The 25576-nt window shown below is 32.4% G+C and overlaps 2 protein-coding genes across 2 annotated transcripts in view; both read right to left on the bottom strand.

Moving 5' to 3' along the window:
- The window catches only part of LOC136572300 (gastrula zinc finger protein XlCGF17.1-like), a 354860-nt gene extending 334648 nt beyond the window's left edge, over positions 1 to 20212 (bottom strand). The window contains exon 1 of the mRNA XM_066572764.1: positions 20121 to 20212. The gene's annotated coding sequence lies outside the window, so the exon portion shown is untranslated. The remainder of the gene's footprint in view (positions 1 to 20120) is intronic.
- Positions 1 to 25576, bottom strand: part of LOC136572294 (zinc finger protein 665-like) — a 343948-nt gene that overhangs the window by 65789 nt on the left and 252583 nt on the right. The window lies entirely within an intron of this gene.

Here is a 25576-nt window from a genome sequence, read left to right on the forward strand (position 1 = left end):
ACCCTGTATTATATAACCATACACCTATATATACACACAGTATACACTATATACAGTATACCACATTATATACACCCTGTATTATATAACTATACACCTATATATACACAGTATACACTATATACAGTATACTACATTATATACACCCTGTATTATATAACTATACACCTATATACACACAGTATACACTATATACAGTATACTACATTATATACACCCTGTATTATATAACTATACACCTATATATACACACAGTATACACTATATATACAGTATACTACATTATATACACCCTGTATTATATAACCATACACCTATATATACACACAGTATACACTATATACAGTATACCACATTATATACACCCTGTATTATATAACTATACACCTATATATACACAGTATACACTATATACAGTATACTACATTATATACACCCTGTATTATATAACTATACACCTATATACACACAGTATACACTATATACAGTATACTACATTATATACACCCTGTATTATATAACTATACACCTATATATACACACAGTATACACTATATATACAGTATACTACATTATATACACCCTGTATTATATAACCATACACCTATATATACACACAGTATACACTATATACAGTATACCACATTATATACACCCTGTATTATATAACTATACACCTATATAACACACAGTATACACTATATACAGTATACTACATTATATACACCCTGTATTATATAACTATACACCTATATATACACACAGTATACACTATATATACAGTATACTACATTATATACACCCTGTATTATATAACCATACACCTATATATACACACAGTATACACTATATACAGTATACCACATTATATACACCCTGTATTATATAACTATACACCTATATACACACAGTATACACTATATACAGTATACTACATTATATACACCCTGTATTATATGACTATACACCTATATATACACAGTATACACTATATACAGTATACTACATTATATACACCCTGTATTATATAACTATACACCTATATATACACACAGTATACACTATATACAGTATACTACATTATATACACCCTGTATTATATAACTATACACCTATATATACACAGTATACACTATATACAGTATACTACATTATATACACCCTGTATTATATAACTATACACCTATATATACACACAGTATACACTATATACAGTATAATACATTATATACACCCTGTATTATATAACCATACACCTATATATACACACAGTATACACTATATACAGTATACTACATTATATACACCCTGTATTATATAACTATACACCTATATACACACAGTATACACTATGTACAGTATACTACATTATATACACCCCTGTATTATATAACTATACACCTATATACACACAGTATACACTATATACAGTATACTACATTATATACACCCTGTATTATATAACTATACACCTATATACACACACAGTATACACTATATACAGTATAATACATTATATACACCCTGTATTATATAACCATACACCTATATATACACACAGTATACACTATATACAGTATACTACATTATATACACCCTGTATTATATAACTATACACCTATATACACACAGTATACACTATACTACATTATATACACCCTGTATTATATAACTATACACCTATATATACACAGTATACACTATATACAGTATACTACATTATATACACCCCTGTATTATACAACTATACACCTATATATACACAGTATACACTATATACAGTATACTACATTATATACACCCTGTATTATATAACTATACACATATATACACACACAGTATACACTATATACAGTATACTACATTATATACACCCCTGTGTTATATGACTATACACCTATATATACACACAGTATACACTATACTACATTATATACACCCTGTATTATATAACTATACACCTATATATACACAGTATACACTATATACAGTATACTACATTATATACACCCTGTATTATATAACTATACACCTATATACACAGTATACACTATATACAGTATACTACATTATATACACCCTGTATTATATAACTATACACCTATATATACACAGTATACACTATATACAGTATACTACATTATATACACCCCTGCATTATATAACTATACACCTATATATACACAGTATACACTATATACAGTATACTACATTATATACACCCTGTATTATATAACTATACACCTATATACACAGTATACACTATATACAGTATACTACATTATATACACCCCTGTATTATATAACTATACACCTATATATACACAGTATACACTATATACAGTATACTACATTATATACACCCCTGTATTATATAACTATACACCTATAAATACACACAGTATACACTATATACAGTATACTACATTATATACACCCTGTATTATATAACTATACACCTATATATACACACAGTATACACTGTATACAGTATACTACATTATATACACCCTGTATTATATAACTATACACCTATATATACACACAGTATACACTATATACAGTATACTACATTATATACACCCTGTATTATATAACTATACACCTATATATATATATACACACAGTATACACTATATATACAGTATACTACATTATATACACCCTGTATTATATAACTATACACCTATATATACACAGTATACACTATATACAGTATACTACATTATATACACCCCTGTATTATATAACTATACACCTATATACACACACAGTATACACTATATACAGTATACTACATTATATACACCCTGTATTATATAACTATACACCTATATATACACACAGTATACACTATATACAGTATACTACATTATATACACCCCTGTATTATATAACTATACACCTATATATACACACAGTATACACTATATACAGTATACTACATTATATACACCCTGTATTATATAAATATGTACCTATATACACACACAGTATACACTATATACAGTATACTACATTATATACACCCTGTATTATATAACTATACACCTATATATACACACAGTATACACTATATACAGTATACTACATTATATACACCCCTGTATTATATAACTATACACCTATATACACACACAGTATACACTATATACAGTATACCACATTATATACACCCCTGTATTATATAACTATACACCTATATATACACACAGTATACACTATATACAGTATACCACATTATATACACCCCTGTATTATATAACTATACACCTATATATATATATACACAGTATACACTATATACAGTATACTACATTATATACACCCCTGTATTATATAACTATATACCTATATACACACAGTATACACTATATACAGTATACTACATTATATACACCCTGTATTATATTACTATACACCTATATATACACAGTATACACTATATACAGTATACTACATTATACACACCCCTGTATTATATAACTATACACCTATATATACACAGTATACACTATACACAGTATACTACATTATATACACCCTGTATTATATAACTATCACCTATATATACACACAGTATACACTATATACAGTATACTACATTATATACACCCCTGTATTATATAACTATACACCTATATATACACACAGTTTACACTATATACAGTATACTACATTATATACACCCTGTATTATATTACTATACACCTATATATACACAGTATACACTATATACAGTATACTACATTATACACACCCCTGTATTATATAACTATACACCTATATATACACAGTATACACTATATACAGTATACTACATTATATACACCCTGTATTATATAACTATACACCTATATATACACACAGTATACACTATATACAGTATACTACATTATATACACCCTGTATTATATAACTATACACCTATATATACACACAGTATACACTATATACAGTATACTACATTATATACACCCTGTATTATATAACTATACACCTATATATACACACACAGTATACACTATATACAGTATACTACATTATATACACCCTGTATTATATAACTATACACCTATATACACACAGTATACACTATATACAGTATACTACATTATATATACCCCTGTATTATATAACTATACACCTATATATACACAGTATACACTATATACAGTATACATTATATACACCTGTATTATATAACTATACACCTATATATACACACAGTATACACTATATACAGTATACTACATTATATACACCCTGTATTATAACTATACACCTATATATACACACAGTATACACTATATACAGTATACTACATTATATACACCCTGTATTATAACTATAACCTATATATACACACACAGTATACACTATATACAGTATACTGCATTATACACACCCTGTATTATATAACTATACACCTATATATACACACAGTATACACTATATACAGTATACTACATTATATACACCCTGTATTATATAACTATACACCTATATATACACAGTATACACTATATACAGTATACTACATTATACACACCCCTGTATTATATAACTATACACCTATATATACACAGTATACACTATATACAGTATACTACATTATATACACCCCTGTATTATACAACTATACACCTATATATACACAGTATACACTATATACAGTATACTACATTATATACACCCTGTATTATATAACTATACACATATATACACACACAGTATACACTATATACAGTATACTACATTATATACACCCCTGTATTATATAACTATACACCTATATATACACACAGTATACACTATATACAGTATACTACATTATATACACCCTGTATTATATAACTATACACCTATATACACAGTATACACTATATACAGTATAACTACATTATATACACCCTGTATTATATAACTATACACCTATATACACACACAGTATACACTATATACAGTATACTACATTATATACACCCTGTATTATATAACTATACACCTATATATACACATAGTATACACTATATACAGTAATACTACATTATATACACCCTGTATTATATAACTATACACCTATATACACACAGTATACACTATATACAGTATACTACATTATATACACCCTGTATTATATAACTATACACCTATATATACACAGTATACACTATATACAGTATACTACATTATATACACCCTGTATTATATAACTATACACCTATATATACACACAGTATACACTATATACAGTATACTACATTATATACACCCTGTATTATATAACTATACACCTATACATACACACAGTATACACTATATACAGTATACTACATTATATACACTCCTGTATTATATAACTATACACCTATATACACACAGTATACACTATATACAGTATACTACATTATATACACCCCTGTATTATATAACTATACACCTATATATACACAGTATACACTATATACAGTATACTACATTATATACACCCTGTATTATATAACTATACACCTATATATACACACAGTATACACTATATACAGTATACTACATTATATACACCCTGTATTATATAACTATACACCTATATATACACAGTATACACTATATACAGTATACTACATTATATACACCCTGTATTATATAACTATACACCTATATACACACAGTATACACTATATACAGTATACTACATTATATACACCCTGTATTATATAACTATACACCTATATATACACAGTATACACTATATACAGTATACTACATTATATACACCCCTGTATTATATAACTATACACCTATATATACACAGTATACACTATATACAGTATACTACATTATATACACCCTGTATTATATAACTATACACCTATATATACACAGTATACACTATATACAGTATACTACATTATATACACCCCTGTATTATATAACTATACACCTATATATACACACAGTATACACTATATACAGTATACTACATTATATACACCCTGTATTATATAACTATACACCTATATACACACAGTATACACTATATACAGTATACTACATTATATACACCCCTGTATTATATAACTATACACCTATATATACACACAGTATACACTATATACAGTATACTACATTATATACACCCCTGTATTATATAACTATACACCTATATAGACACAGTATACACTATATACAGTATACTCTACATTATATACACCCTGTATTATATAACTATACACCTATATATACACACAGTATACACTATATACAGTATACTACATTATATACACCCCTGTATTATATAACTATACACCTATATATACACACAGTATACACTATATACAGTATACTACATTATATACACCCTGTATTATATAACTATACACCTATATATACACACAGTATACACTATATACAGTATACTACATTATATACACCCCTGTATTATATAACTATACACCTATATATACACACAGTATACACTATATACAGTATACTACATTATATACACCCTGTATTATATAACTATACACCTATATATACACAGTATACACTATATACAGTATACTACATTATATACACCCCTGTATTATATAACTATATATACACAGTATACACTATACCACATTATATACACCCTGTATTATATAACTATACACCTATATATACACACAGTATACACTATATACAGTATACTACATTATATACACCCCTGTATTATATAACTATACACCTATATATACACAGTATACACTATATACAGTATACACACCCCTGTATTATATAACTATACACCTATATATACACAGTATACACTATATACAGTATACTACATTATATACACCCTGTATTATATAACTATACACCTATATATACACACAGTATACACTATATACAGTATACTACATTATATACACCCCTGTATTATATAACTATACACCTATATATACACAAGTATACACTATATACAGTATACTACATTATATACACCCCTGTATTATATAACTATACACCTATATATATACACAGTATACACTATATACAGTATACTACATTATATACACCCCTGTATTATATAACTATACACCTATATACACACACACAGTATACACTATATACAGTATACTACATCATATACACCCTGTATTATATAACTATACACCTATATACACACAGTATACACTATATACAGTATACTACATTATACACACCCTGTATTATATAACTATACACCTATATATACACACAGTATACACTATATACAGTATACTACATTATATACACCCCTGTATTATATAACTATACACCTATATATACACACAGTATACACTATATACAGTATACTACATTATATACACCCTGTATTATATAACTATACACCTATATACACACAGTATACACTATATACAGTATACTACATCATATACACCCCTGTATTATATAACTATACACCTATATATACACACAGTATACACTATATACAGTATACTACATTATATACACCCTGTATTATATAACCATACACCTATATATACACACAGTATACACTATATACAGTTCATTATATACACCCTGTATTATATAACTATACACCTATATATACACACAGTATACACTATATACAGTATACTACATTATATACACCCTGTATTATATAACCATACACCTATATATACACACAGTATACACTATATACAGTATACTACATTATATACACCCTGTATTATATAACTATACACCTATATATACACACAGTATACACTATATACAGTATACATTATATACACCCTGTATTACTATAACCCTATACACCTATACTATACACACAGTATACACTATATACAGTATACTACATTATATACACCCTGTATTATATAACTATACACCTATATATACACACAGTATACACTATATACAGTATACTACATTATATACACCCTGTATTATATAACTATACACCTATATATACACACAGTATACACTATATACAGTATACTACATTATATACACCCTGTATTATATAACTATACACCTATATATACACAGTATACACTATATACAGTATACTACATTATATACACCCTGTATTATATAACTATACACCTATATATACACACAGTATACACTATATACAGTATACTACATTATATACACCCCTGTATTATATAACTATACACCTATATATATACACAGTATACACTATATACAGTATACTACATTATATACACCCTGTATTATATAACTATACACCTATATATACACACAGTATACACTATATACAGTATACTACATTATATACACCCTGTATTATATAACTATACACCTATATATACCACAGTATACACTAAATACAGTATACTACATTATATACACCCCTGTATTATATAACTATACACCTATATATACACACAGTATACACTATATACAGTATACTACATTATATACACCCTGTATTATATAACTATACACCTATATATAAACACAGTATACACTATATACAGTATACTACATTATATACACCCCTGTATTATATAACTATACACCTATATACACACAGTATACACTATATACAGTATACTACATTATATACACCCTGTATTATATAACTATACACCTATATATACACAGTATACACTATATACAGTATACTACATTATATACACCCTGTATTATATAACTATACACCTATATATACACACAGTATACACTTATATACACCCTGTATTATATAACTATACACCTATATACACACAGTATACACTATATACAGTATACTACATTATATACAACCCTGTATTATATAACTATACACCTATATATACACAGTATACACTATATACAGTATACTACATTATATACACCCTGTATTATATAACTATACACCTATATAACACACAGTATACACTATATACAGTATACTACATTATATACACCCTGTATTATATACTATACACCTATATATACACACAGTATACACTATATACAGTATACTACATTATATACACCCTGTATTATAACTATACACCTATATATACACACAGTATACACTATATACAGTATACTACATTATACACACCCTGTATTATATAACTATACACCTATATATACCACAGTATACACTATATACAGTATACTACATTATATACACCCTGTATTATATAACTATACACCTTATATACACACAGTATACACTATATACAGTATACTACATTATATACACCCTGTATTATATAACTATACACCTATATATACACACAGTATACACTATATACAGTATACTACATTATATACACCCTGTATTATATAACTATACACCTATATATACACACAGTATACACTATATACAGTATACTACATTATATACACCCTGTATTATATAACTATACACCTATATATACACAGTATACACTATATACAGTATACTACATTATATACACCCTGTATTATATAACTATACACCTATATATACACACAGTATACACTATATACAGTATACTACATTATATACACCCTGTATTATATAACTATACACCTATATACACACAGTATACACTATATACAGTATACTACATTATATACACCCTGTATTATATAACTATACACCTATATTACACACAGTATACACTATATACAGTATACTACATTATATACACCCTGTATTATATAACTATACACCTATATACACACAGTATACACTATACACAGTATACTACATTATATGCACCCCTGTATTATATAACTATACACCTATATATACACACACAGTATACACTATATACAGTATACTACATTATATACACCCTGTATTATATAACTATACACCTATATATACACACAGTATACACTATATACAGTATACTACATTATATACACCCTGTATTATATAACTATACACCTATATATACACAGTATACACTATATACAGTATACTACATTATATACACCCTGTATTATATAACTATACACCTATATACACACAGTATACAGAATACTACATTATATACACCCGTGTATTATATAACTATACACCTATATATACACACAGTATACACTATATACAGTATACTACATTATATACACCCTGTATTATATAACTATACACCTATATACACACAGTATACACTATATACAGTATACTACATTATATACACCCTGTATTATATAACTATACACCTATATATACACACAGTATACACTATATACAGTATACTACATTATATACACCCTGTATTATATAACTATACACCTATATACACACAGTATACACTATATACAGTATACTACATTATATACACCCCTGTATTATATAACTATACACCTATATATACACACACAGTATACACTATATACAGTATACTACATTATATACACCCTGTATTATATAACTATACACCTATATACACACAGTATACACTATATACAGTATACTACATTATATACACCCTGTATTATATAACTATACACCTATATATACACACAGTATACACTATATACAGTATACTACATTATATACACCCTGTATTATATAACTATACACCTATATACACACAGTATACACTATATACAGTATACTACATTATATACACCCCTGTATTATATAACTATACACCTATATATACACACACAGTATACACTATATACAGTATACTACATTATATACACCCTGTATTATATAACTATACACCTATATATACACACAGTATACACTATATACAGTATACTACATTATATACACCCTGTATTATATAACTATACACCTATATACACACAGTATACACTATATACAGTATACTACATTATACACACCCCTGTATTATATAACTATACACCTATATATACACAGTATACACTATATACAGTATACTACATTATATACAGTATACTACATTATATACACCCTGTATTATATAACTATACACCTATATATACACACAGTATACACTATATACAGTATACTACATTATATACACCCCTGTATTATATAACTATACACCTATATATACAGTATACACTATATACAGTATACTACATTATATACACCCTGTATTATATAACTATACACCTATATATACACACAGCATACACTATATACAGTATACTACATTATATACACCCTGTATTATATAACTATACACCTATATATACACAGTATACACTATATACAGTATACTACATTATATACACCCCTGTATTATATAACTATACACCTATATATACACACAGTATACACTATATACAGTATACTACATAATATATACACCCTGTAATATATAACTATACACCTATATATACACACAGTATACACTATATACAGTATACTACATTATATACACCCCTGTATTATATAACTATACACCTATTTATACACACAGTATACACTATATACAGTATACTACATTATATACACCCCTGTATTATATAACTATACACCTATATATACACAGTATACACTATATACAGTATACTACATTATATAACCCTGTATTATATAACTATACACCTATATACACACACACAGTATACACTATATACAGTATACTACATTATATACACCCCTGTATTATATAACTATACACCTATATATACACAGTATACACTATACACAGTATACTACATTATATACACCCTGTATTATATAACTATACACCTATATATACACACAGTATACACTATATACAGTATACTACATTATATACACCCTGTATTATATAACTATACACCTATATATACACACAGTATACACTATATACAGTATACTACATTATATACACCCTGTATTATATAACTATACACCTATATATACACAGTATACACTATATACAGTATACTACATTATATACACCCTGTATTATATAACTATACACCTATATATACACAGTATACACTATATACAGTATACTACATTATATACACCCCTGTATTATATAACTATACACCTATATATACACACAGTATACACTATATACAGTATACTACATTATATACACCCTGTATTATATAACTATACACCTATATACACACAGTATACACTATATACAGTATACTACATTATATACACCCCTGTATTATATAACTATACACCTATATACACACAGTATACACTATATACAGTATACTACATTATATACACCCTGTATTATATAACTATACACCTATATACACACAGTATACACTATATACAGTATACTACATTATATACACCCTGTATTATATAACTATACACCTATATACACACAGTATACACTATATACAGTATACTACATTATATGCACCCCTGTATTATATAACTATACACCTAGATATACACACAGTATACAGAATACTACATTATATACACCCTGTATTATATAACTATACACCTATATACACACACAGTATACACTATATACAGTATACTACATAATATATACACCCTGTAATATATAACTATACACCTATATATACACACAGTATACACTATATACAGTATACTACATAATATATACACCCTGTAATATATAACTATACACCTATATATACACACAGTATACACTATATACAGTATACTACATTATATACACCCCTGTATTATATAACTATACACCTATATATACACACAGTATACACTATATACAGTATACTACATTATATACACCCTGTATTATATAACTATACACCTATATATACACACAGTATACAGAATACTACATTATATACACCCGTGTATTATATAACTATACACCTATATATACACACAGTATACACTATATACAGTATACAATATTATATACACCCTGTATTATATAACTATACACCTATATATACACACAGTATACACTATATACAGTATACTACATTATATACACCCCTGTATTATATAACTATACACCTATATATACACAGTATACACTATATACAGTATACTACATTATATACACACCCTGTATTATATAACTATACACCTATATATACAGACAGTATACACTATATACAGTATACTACATTATATACACCCTGTATTATATAACTATAACCTATATATACACACAGTATACACTATATACAGTATACTACATTATATACACACCCTGTATTATATAACTATACACCTATACACACACAGTATACACTATATACAGTATACTACATTATATACACCCTGTATCATATAACTATACACCTATATACACACACAGTATACACTATATACAGTATACTACATTATATACACCCCTGTATTATATAACTATACACCTATATACACACAGTATACACTATATACAGTATACTACATTATATACACCCCTGTATTATATAACTATACACCTATATATACACACAGTATACACTATATACAGTATACTACATTATATACACCCTGTATCATATAACTATACACCTATATACACACACAGTATACACTATATACAGTATACTACATTATATACACCCTGTATTATATAACTATACACCTATATACACACAGTATACACTATATACAGTATACTACATTATATACACCCCTGTATTATATAACTATACACCTATATATACACAGTATACACTATATACAGTATACTACATTATATACACCCTGTATTATATAACTATACACCTATATATACACACAGTATACACTATATACAGTATACTACATTATATACACCCCTGTATTATATAACTATACACCTATATACACACAGTATACACTATATACAGTATACTACATTATATACACCCCTGTATTATATAACTATACACCTATATACACACACAGTATACACTATATACAGTATACTACATTATATACACCCCTGTATTATATAACTATACACCTATATACACACACAGTATACACTATATACAGTATACTACATTATATACACCCCTGTATTATATAACTATACACCTATATATACACACAGTATACACTATATACAGTATACTACATTATATACACCCCTGTATTATATAACTATACACCTATATATACACACAGTATACACTATATACAGTATACTACATTATATACACCCGTGTATTATATAACTATACACCTATATACACTATATACAGTATACTACATTATATACACCCCTGTATTATATAACTATACACATATATATATATACACAGTATACATACTATATACAGTATACTACATTATATACACCCCTGTATTATAACTATACACCTATATATACACACAGTATACACTATATACAGTATACTACATTATATACACCCCTGTATTATATAACTATACACCTATATATACACAGTATACACTATATACAGTATACTACATTATATACACCCTGTATTATATAACTATACACCTATATATACACACAGAGTATACACTATATACAGTATACTACATTATATACACCCTGTATTATATAACTATACACCTATATATACACACAGTATACATTATATACAGTATACTACATTATATACACCCTGTATTATATAACTATACACCTATATATACACAGTATACACTATATACAGTATACTACATTATATACACCCCTGTATTATATAACTATACACCTATATATACACAGTATACACTATATACAGTATACTACATTATATACACCCCTGTATTATATAACTATACACCTATATACACACACAGTATACACTATATACAGTATACTACATTATATACACCCTGTATTATATTACTATACACCTATATATACACAGTATACACTATATACAGTATACTACATTATATAACCCTGTATTATATAACTATACACCTATATACACACACACAGTATACACTATATACAGTATACTACATTATATACACCCCTGTATTATATAACTATACACCTATATATACACAGTATACACTATACACAGTATACTACATTATATACACCCTGTATTATATAACTATACACCTATATATACACACAGTATACACTATATACAGTATACTACATTATATACACCCCTGTATTATATAACTATACACCTATATATACACACAGTATACACTATATACAGTATACTACATTATATACACCCTGTATTATATAACTATACACCTATATACACACAGTATACACTATATACAGTATACTACATTATATACACCCCTGTATTATATAACTATACACCTATATACACACAGTATACACTATATACAGTATACTACATTATATACACCCTGTATTATATAACTATACACCTATATACACACAGTATACACTATATACAGTATACTACATTATATACACCCTGTATTATATAACTATACACCTATATACACACAGTATACACTATATACAGTATACTACATTATATGCACCCCTGTATTATATAACTATACACCTAGATATACACACAGTATACAGAATACTACATTATATACACCCTGTATTATATAACTATACACCTATATACACACACAGTATACACTATATACAGTATACTACATAATATATACACCCTGTAATATATAACTATACACCTATATATACACACAGTATACACTATATACAGTATACTACATAATATATACACCCTGTAATATATAACTATACACCTATATATACACACAGTATACACTATATACAGTATACTACATTATATACACCCCTGTATTATATAACTATACACCTATATATACACACAGTATACACTATATACAGTATACTACATTATATACACCCTGTATTATATAACTATACACCTATATATACACACAGTATACAGAATACTACATTATATACACCCGTGTATTATATAACTATATACCTATATATACACACAGTATACACTATATACAGTATACAATATTATATACACCCTGTATTATATAACTATACACCTATATATACACACAGTATACACTATATACAGTATACTACATTATATACACCCCTGTATTATATAACTATACACCTATATATACACAGTATACACTATATACAGTATACTACATTATATACACACCCTGTATTATATAACTATACACCTATATATACAGACAGTATACACTATATACAGTATACTACATTATATACACCCTGTATTATATAACTATAACCTATATATACACACAGTATACACTATATACAGTATACTACATTATATACACACCCTGTATTATATAACTATACACCTATACACACACAGTATACACTATATACAGTATACTACATTATATACACCCTGTATCATATAACTATACACCTATATACACACACAGTATACACTATATACAGTATACTACATTATATACACCCCTGTATTATATAACTATACACCTATATACACACAGTATACACTATATACAGTATACTACATTATATACACCCCTGTATTATATAACTATACACCTATATATACACACACAGTATACACTATATACAGTATACTACATTATATACACCCCTGTATTATATAACTATACACCTATATATACACAGTATACACTATATACAGTATACTACATTATATACACCCTGTATTATATAACTATACACCTATATATACACACACATTATACACTATATACAGTATACTACATTAGATACACCCGGTATTATATAACTATACACCTATATACACACACAGTATACACTATATACAGTATACATTATATACACCCCTGTATTATATAACTATACACCTATATATACACAGTATACACTATATACAGTATACTACATTATATACACCCTGTATTATATAACTATACACCTATATATACACACAGAGTATACACTATATACAGTATACTACATTATATACACCCTGTATTATATAACTATACACCTATATATACACACAGTATACATTATATACAGTATACTACATTATATACACCCTGTATTATATAACTATACACCTATATATACACAGTATACACTATATACAGTATACTACATTATATACACCCCTGTATTATATAACTATACACCTATATATACACAGTATACACTATATACAGTATAATACATTATATACACCCCTGTATTATATAACTATACACCTATATACACACACAGTATACACTATATACAGTATACTACATTATATACACCCTGTATTATATTACTATACACCTATATATACACAGTATACACTATATACAGTATACTACATTATATACACCCCTGTATTATATAACTATACACCTATATATACACACAGTATACACTATATACAGTATACTACATTATATACACCCTGTATTATATAACTATACACCTATATATACACACAGTATACACTATATACAGTATACTACATTATATACACCCTGTATTATATAACTATACACCTATATATACACACAGTATACACTATATACAGTATACTACATTATATACTCCCTGCATTATATAACTATACACCTATATATACAGTATACACTATATACAGTATACTACATTATATACACCCCTGTATTATATAACTATACACCTATATATACACACAGTATACACTATGTACAGTATACTACATTATATACACCCCTGTATTATATAACAATACACCTATATATACACACACAGTATACACTATATACAGTATACTAAATTATATACACCCCCGTATTATATAACAATACACCTATATAGACACACAGTATACACTATATACAGTATACTACATTATATACACCCTGTATTATAACTATAACCTATATATATATACACACACACAGTATACACTATATACAGTATACTACATTATATACACCCTGTATTATATAACTATACCCCTATATATACACACAGTATACACTATATACAGTATACTACATTATATACACCCTGTATTATATAACTATACACCTATATACACACACAGTATACACTATATACAGTATACTACATTATATACACCCCTGTATTATATAACTATACACCTATATATACACAGTATACACTATATACAGTATACTACATTATATACACCCCTGTATTATATAACTATACACCTATATATACACACAGTATACACTATATACAGTATACACACCCCTGTATTATATAACTATACACCTATATATACACAGTATACACTATATACAGTATACTACATTATATACACCCTGTATTATATAACTATACACCTATATACACACAGTATACACTATATACAGTATACTACATTATATACACCCTGTATTATATAACTATACACCTATATACACACACAGTATACACTATATACAGTATACTACATTATACACCCCTGTATTATATAACTATACACCTATATACACACAGTATACACTATATACAGTATACTACATTATATACACCCCTGTATTATATAACTATACACCTATATATACACACAGTATACACTATATACAGTATACTACATTATATACATCCCTGTATTATATAACTATACACCTATATATACACAGTATACACTATATACAGTATACTACATTATATACACACCCTGTATTATATAACTATACACCTATATATACACAGTATACACTATATACAGTATACTAAATTATATACACCCCCGTATTATATAACAATACACCTATATAGACACACAGTATACACTATATACAGTATACTACATTATATACACCCTGTATTATATAACTATACACCTATATACACACACAGTATACACTATATACAGTATACTACATAATATATACACCCTGTAATATATAACTATACACCTATATATACACACAGTATACACTATATACAGTATACTACATTATATACACCCCTGTATTATATAACTATACACCTATATATACACACAGTATACACTATATACAGTATACTACATTATATACACCCTGTATTATATAAATATGTACCTATATACACACACAGTATACACTATATACAGTATACTACATTATATACACCCTGTATTATATATATACGAAAGCCCTCACTGACTGACTGATTGACTCTCACTTCCCGGTGTCATAGAAACGTGAAATTTGGCACAAGCATTGATTATGTCATAAATAGGAAAAGCTAATGGGTCCCAACTCGATTATTCAATTCTATGCGCAAAAGAATTAGTGTCCAAATTTTATGTACGTAATCTAATTCTCTCACTTCCTGATGCCATTTTATATAAAGGAAACATCGCATGGTTACCTCCCCGTGGTGTTTTCTGGGTAACGCAGAGAATTATGCAAAATGGTGAACATATGTTTTTCCGGTATCTCTAAAGTAACCACGACTTCATAAGATTTTCTGTGTGAACACCAGATAAACACCAGTACCAAATTAACTCGGGCGAAGCCGGGTATATCAGCTAGTCTATATATATAAAGCTGAACGCCCTCACTGACTCACTGACTGACTCACTGACTCACTGACTGACTCACTGACTGACTCACTGACTGACTGACTCACTGACTGACTCACTGACTCACTGACTGACTGACTCACTGACTGACTCACTGACTCGCCAAAAGTTCTCCAACTTCCCGATGTCGTAGAAACATGAAATTTGGCGCAAGCATAGGTTATCTCCAAAATAGGAAAAGTAATTGGGTCCCAACTCGATTATTCAATTCTAGCGCAAAAGAATTAGCGTCCAAATTTTACGTACATAATCTAAATCTCTCACTTCCCGATGTCATAGAAACATGAAATTTGGCACAAGCATTGATTGTGTTATAAATATGAAAAGCTAATGGGTCCCAACACGCTTATTCAATTCTAAGCGCCAAAGAATTAGCATCCAAATTTTACGTACGGAATCTAAATCTCTCACTTCCCGATGTCATAGAAACATGAAATTTGGCACAAGCATTGATTATGTCATAAGTAGGAAAAGCTAATGGGTCCCAACTTCATTATTCAATTCTATGCGCAAAAGATTTAGTGTCCAAATTTTATGTATGTAATCTAATTCTCTCACTTCCTGATGTCATTTTATATAAAGGAAACGTCACATGGTTACCTCCCCTGGTGTTTCCTGGGTAACGCAGAGCATTATGCAAAATGGTGAACATATGTTTTCCCGATATCTCTAAAGTAACCACGACTGTATAAGATTTTCCGTGTGAACACCAGATAAACACCAGTACCAAATTAACTTGGGTGAAGCCGGGTATATCAGCTAGTACACAATAAACACCTTACCAGCCCTGCATTACCCACCAGTCTGCCAGCTGAGCAGCGGCTCCGGCTGAGTAACAATGAAGCGCTGCGGGAGACTGCAACCAGGGAGGACCAGAACAGGTCCTGCACCCACCAGACCTCCTCCCTATGATCACATGACAGTGACGTCACACAGGTCCTGCACCCACCAGACCTCCTCCCTATGATCACATGACAGTGACGTCACACAGGTCCTGCAGCCACTAGACGTCCTCCCTATGATCACATGACAGAGATGTCACATAGGTCCTGCAGCCACTAGACGTCCTCCCTATGATCACATGACAGAGATGTCACATAGGTCCTGTAGCCACTAGACGTCCTCCCTATGATCACATGACAGAGATGTCACACAGGTCCTGCACCCACCAGACCTCCTCCCTAGGATCACATGACAGTGACGTCACACAGGTCCTGAAGCCGCTAGACCTCCTGCTCTATGATCACATGACAGTGATGTCACACAGGTCCTGTAGCCACTAGACCTCTCCCTATGATCACATGACAGTGACGTCACACAGGTCCTGTAGTCACTAGACCTCCTGCTCTCCGATCACATGACTGTGATGTCACATAGGTCCTGTAGCCACTAGACCTCTCCCTATGATCACATGACAGTGACGTCACATAGGTCCTGTATTCACTAGACCTCCTGCTCTATGATCACATGACTGGGATGTCACACAGGTCCTGTAGTCACTAGACCTCCTGCTCTCCGATCACATGACTGTGACGTCACACAGGTCCTGTATTCACTAGACCTCCTGCTCTATAATCACATGACAGTGACGTCACACAAGTCCTGCAGCCAATAAACCTTCCCCCCTATGATCACATGACAGTGACGTCACACAGGTCCTGCAGCCACCAGCCCTTCCCTCCGATCTGAGGACTTGCAGCAGGTCAGTAATTTACCCCACAAGTAGGAATTGGCCTCGTTGTTATGGTGGAGTGTGAGGGAGCTGCATTCTCTGGTATCAGCCGCTCACATGGGTGTATATACCATATAGATGGCGGAGTGTGAGGGAGCCGCATTCTCTGGTATCAGCCACTCACATGGGTATATACCATATAGATGGTGGAGTGTGAGCGAGCCGCATTCTCTGGTATCAGCCGCTCACATGGGTGTATATACCATATAGATGGTGGAGTGTGAGCGAGCCGCATTCTCTGGTATCAGCCGCTCACATGGGTGTATATACCATATAGATGGTGGAGTGTGAGGGAGCTGCATTCTCTGGTATCAGCCGCTCACACGGGTGTATATACCATATAGATGGTGGAGTGTGAGCGAGCCGCATTCTCTGGTATCAGCCGCTCACATGGGTGTATATACCATATAGATGGTGGAGTGTGAGCGAGCCGCATTCTCTGGTATCAGCCACTCACACGGGTGTATATACCATATAGATGGTGGAGTGTGAGGGAGCTGCATTCTCTGGTATCAGCCGCTCACATGGATATATATACCATATAGATGGTGGAGTGTGAGCGAGCCGCATTCTCTGGTATCAGCCGCTCACACAGGTGTATATACCATATAGATGGTGGAGTGTGAGGGAGCTGCATTCTCTGGTATCAGCTGCTCACATGGGTGTATATACCATATAGATGGTGGAGTGTGAGCGAGCCGCATTCTCTGGTATCAGCCGCTCACATGGGTGTATATACCATATAGATGGTGGAGTGTGAGCGAGCCGCATTCTCTGGTATCAGCCGCTAACATGGGTGTATATACCATATAGATGGTGGAGTGTGAGCGAGCCGCATTCTCTGGTATCAGCCGCTCACATGGGTATATACCATATAGATGGTGGAGTGTGAGCGAGCTGCATTCTCTGGTATCAGCCGCTCACATGGGTGTATATACCATATAGATGGCAGAGTGTGAGCGAGCCGCATTCTCTGGTATCAGCCGCTCACATGGGTGTATATACCATATAGATGGTGGAGTGTGAGCGAGCCGCATTCTCTGGTATCAGCCACTCACATGGGTGTATATACCATATAGATGGTGGAGTGTGAGCGAGCCGCATTCTCTGGTATCAGCCGCTCACATGGGTGTATATACCATATGGATGGTGGAGTGTGAGTGAGCCGTATTCTCTGGTATCAGCCGCTCACATGGGTGTATATACCATATAGATGGTGGAGTGTGAGCGAGCCACATTCTCTGGTATCAGCCGCTCACATGGGTATATACCATATAGATGGTGGAGTGTGAGCGAGCCGCATTCTCTGGTATCAGCCGCTCACATGGGTGTATATACCATATAGATGGTGGAGTGTGAGTGAGCCGTATTCTCTGGTATCAGCCGCTCACATGGGTGTATACCATATAGATGGTGGAGTGTGAGGGAGCTGCATTCTCTGGTATCAGCCGCTCACATGGGTGTATATACCATATAGATGGTGGAGTGTGAGCGAACTGCATTCTCTGGTATCAGCCGCTCACATGAGTATATACCATATAGATGGTGGAGTGTGAGCGAGCCGCATTCTCTGGTATCAGCCGCTCACATGGGTGTATACCATATAGATGGAGGAGTGTGAGCGAGCCGCATTCTCTGGTATCAGCCGCTCACATGGGTGTATATACCATATAGATGGTGGAGTGTGAGCGAGCCGCATTCTTTGGTATCAGCTGCTCACATGGGTGTATATACCATATAGATGGAGGAGTGTGAGCGAGCCGCATTCTCTGGTATCAGCCGCTCACACGGGTATATATACCATATAGATGGTGGAGTGTGAGGGAGCTGCATTCTCTGGTATCAGCCGCTCACATGGGTGTATATACCATATAGATGGTGGAGTGTGAGGGAGCCGCATTCTCTGGTATCAGCCGCTCACATGGGTATATACCATATAGATGGTGGAGTGTGAGCGAGCCGCATTCTCTGGTATCAGCCGCTCACATGAGTGTATATACCATATAGATGGTGGAGTGTGAGCGAGCTGCATTCTCTAGTATCAGCCGCTCACATGGGTATATACCATATAGATGGTGGAGTGTGAGCGAGCCGCATTCTCTGGTATCAGCCGCTCACATGGGTATATACCATATAGATGGTGGAGTGTGAGCGAGCCGCATTCTCTGGTATCAGCCGCTCACATGGGTGTATATACCATATAGATGGTGGAGTGTGAGCGAGCCGCATTCTCTGGTATCAGCCGCTCACATGGGTGTATATACCATATAGATGGTGGAGTGTGAGGGAGCCGCATTCTCTGGTATCAGCCGCTCACATGGGTGTATATACCATATAGATGGTGGAGTGTGAGCGAGCCGCATTCTCTGGTATCAGCCGCTCACATGGGTATATACCATATAGATGGTGGAGTGTGAGCGAGCCGCATTCTCTGGTATCAGCCGCTCACATGGGTGTATATACCATATAGATGGTGGAGTGTGAGTGAGCCGTATTCTCTGGTATCAGCCGCTCACATGGGTGTATATACCATATAGATGGTGGAGTGTGAGCGAGCCGCATTCTCTGGTATCAGCCGCTCACATGGGTATATACCATATAGATGGTGGAGTGTGAGCGAGCCGCATTCTCTGGTATCAGCCGCTCACATGGGTGTATATACCATATAGATGGTGGAGTGTGAGTGAGCCGTATTCTCTGGTATCAGCCGCTCACATGGGTGTATACCATATAGATGGTGGAGTGTGAGGGAGCTGCATTCTCTGGTATCAGCCGCTCACATGGGTGTATATACCATATAGATGGTGGAGTGTGAGCGAACTGCATTCTCTGGTATCAGCCGCTCACATGAGTATATACCATATAGATGGTGGAGTGTGAGCGAGCCGCATTCTCTGGTATCAGCCGCTCACATGGGTGTATACCATATAGATGGAGGAGTGTGAGCGAGCCGCATTCTCTGGTATCAGCCGCTCACATGGGTGTATATACCATATAGATGGTGGAGTGTGAGCGAGCCGCATTCTTTGGTATCAGCTGCTCACATGGGTGTATATACCATATAGATGGTGGAGTGTGAGCGAGCCGCATTCTCTGGTATCAGCCGCTCACATGGGTGTATATACCATATAGATGGTGGAGTGTGAGGGAGCCGCATTCTCTGGTATCAGCCGCTCACATGGGTGTATATACCATATAGATGGTGGAGTGTGAGCGAGCCGCATTCTCTGGTATCAGCCGCTCACATGGGTATATACCATATAGATGGTGGAGTGTGAGCGAGCCGCATTCTCTGGTATCAGCCGCTCACATGGGTGTATATACCATATAGATGGTGGAGTGTGAGTGAGCCGTATTCTCTGGTATCAGCCGCTCACATGGGTGTATATACCATATAGATGGTGGAGTGTGAGCGAGCCGCATTCTCTGGTATCAGCCGCTCACATGGGTATATACCATATAGATGGTGGAGTGTGAGCGAGCCGCATTCTCTGGTATCAGCCGCTCACATGGGTGTATATACCATATAGATGGTGGAGTGTGAGTGAGCCGTATTCTCTGGTATCAGCCGCTCACATGGGTGTATACCATATAGATGGTGGAGTGTGAGGGAGCTGCATTCTCTGGTATCAGCCGCTCACATGGGTGTATATACCATATAGATGGTGGAGTGTGAGCGAACTGCATTCTCTGGTATCAGCCGCTCACATGAGTATATACCATATAGATGGTGGAGTGTGAGCGAGCCGCATTCTCTGGTATCAGCCGCTCACATGGGTGTATACCATATAGATGGAGGAGTGTGAGCGAGCCGCATTCTCTGGTATCAGCCGCTCACATGGGTGTATATACCATATAGATGGTGGAGTGTGAGCGAGCCGCATTCTTTGGTATCAGCTGCTCACATGGGTGTATATACCATATAGATGGTGGAGTGTGAGCGAGCCGCATTCTCTGGTATCAGCCGCTCACATGGGTGTATATACCATATAGATGGTGGAGTGTGAGGGAGCCGCATTCTCTGGTATCAGCCGCTCACATGGATATATACCATATAGATGGTGGAGTGTGAGCGAGCCGCATTCTCTGGTATCAGCCGCTCACATGGGTGTATATACCATATAGATGGCAGAGTGTGAGCGAGCCGCATTCTCTGGTATCAGCCGCTCACATGGGTATATACCATATAGATGGTGGAGTGTGAGCGAGCCGCATTCTCTGGCATCAGCCGCTAACATGGGTGTATATACTGTATAGATGGTGGAGTGTGAGCGAGCCGCATTCTCTGGTATCAGCCACTCACATGGGTGTATATAACATATAGATGGTGGAGTGTGAGGGAGCCGCATTCTCTGGTATCAGCCACTCACATGGGTGTATATACCATATAGATGGTGGAGTGTGAGCGAGCCGCATTCTCTGGTATCAGCCGCTCACACGGGTGTATATACCATATAGATGGTGGAGTGTGAGCGAGCCGCATTCTCTGGTATCAGCCGCTCACATGGGTGTATATACCATATA

This window comes from Eleutherodactylus coqui, chromosome 7 (genome assembly GCF_035609145.1).
Source record: "Eleutherodactylus coqui strain aEleCoq1 chromosome 7, aEleCoq1.hap1, whole genome shotgun sequence".
NCBI classification, from domain to species: domain Eukaryota; kingdom Metazoa; phylum Chordata; class Amphibia; order Anura; family Eleutherodactylidae; genus Eleutherodactylus; species Eleutherodactylus coqui.